We start from the raw sequence: 1099 nt of genomic DNA, 5'->3' as shown, positions 1-1099 counted from the left end.
TGGAGTTGTGGGTCCACAGTGGGTCTTTCCTAGTTTCATCATTCCTTTGGAGGTAATTACTAGTTTTCAAAATGTACAACTTAGTATAACTGGATCCAACTAAACATTGAATGTTCTTGTGTTGTGTGTAGCTTCTTGCGTTTGAAGCAATTCCTGTGCTAAAGAACACCTTCCGAGAAGACGTTTCTGATTCACATGCACACCGTAACTGTCCTCGGATGTGCAAGATGAAGTTTAAAGCAAGTAAGAAGAAAGGTTTTTCTTTGAAAGAAATATATGACCAACTTGGTACAACTAAGGTTAGTTATTCATATTCATTATTTATGTAAATTACTTATCAGATTCATTATTTATGTAACATTGATTGATAGGAGATTGATAGTATGTTATGTTTGTTTATTTTGACAGGAGATTGATAGTATGTTAACTCCAACTCCTCGGGAGGCACGCCTTTTAGCCATGATCATAGATGAGGATGGTGGCTGGGATGATGCGGATGATCCAGTTGCTGATGGTTGGAGCAAACGTTTAATTGAAAAGGACAAGTCAATTTGGTTTGAAGAGCTTCACAACCTAGATGTGGCCGCCCGATCATTTGAGGCTAATCCGGTGATTGAGAATGTGGATCCGGATGATGTGGATCCGAATGATGTGGCTAAGGATGATGCGAATTCGGAGAATGATATGGTAGGAGGTAGCTTGATTCAGCTAAGAGCTAGCTTGATTCAGCTAGAAGATCTGGTGAAGAAGGGGTTTAAGGAAATCAACGAAAAATTTGATGACATGGATGCTAGGATCAAATCGGTGGAAACATATGTGAACTGGGAAAGAAATGGAGAAGGAGTTTTTCCAAGCGAGGAATTTGGTGCAAATGAGTGTGACGGAGTTGGTGAAAATGAGGCTATAGAGGATGCCGAGAAGGAGAAGGGCGAGAGGGAGAAGGCCGAGAAGGAGAAGGCCGAGAAGGAGAAGGCCGAGAGGGAGAAAGCCGAAAAGGAGAAGGCTGAAAAGGAGAAGGCGGAGAAGGAGAAGGCTGAGAGGGAGAAATCCGAGAGGGAGAAGGCCGAGAAGGAGAAGGCCGAGAGGGAGAAGGCCGAGA

The 1099-nt window shown here is 43.0% G+C and overlaps 1 long non-coding RNA gene across 1 annotated transcript; it reads left to right on the top strand.

Moving 5' to 3' along the window:
- On the top strand, nt 1–482 carry LOC104739871. Its single transcript, XR_760084.1, has 3 exons — nt 1–52; nt 132–299; nt 409–482. It is a non-coding gene; the product is annotated as an uncharacterized LOC104739871 (long non-coding RNA).

This window comes from Camelina sativa, chromosome 14 (assembly GCF_000633955.1).
Source record: "Camelina sativa cultivar DH55 chromosome 14, Cs, whole genome shotgun sequence".
NCBI lineage: Eukaryota > Viridiplantae > Streptophyta > Magnoliopsida > Brassicales > Brassicaceae > Camelina > Camelina sativa.
The sequence above is the reverse complement of the archived record's forward strand: the minus strand, read 5'-3'. Positions and strand labels throughout refer to the sequence as shown.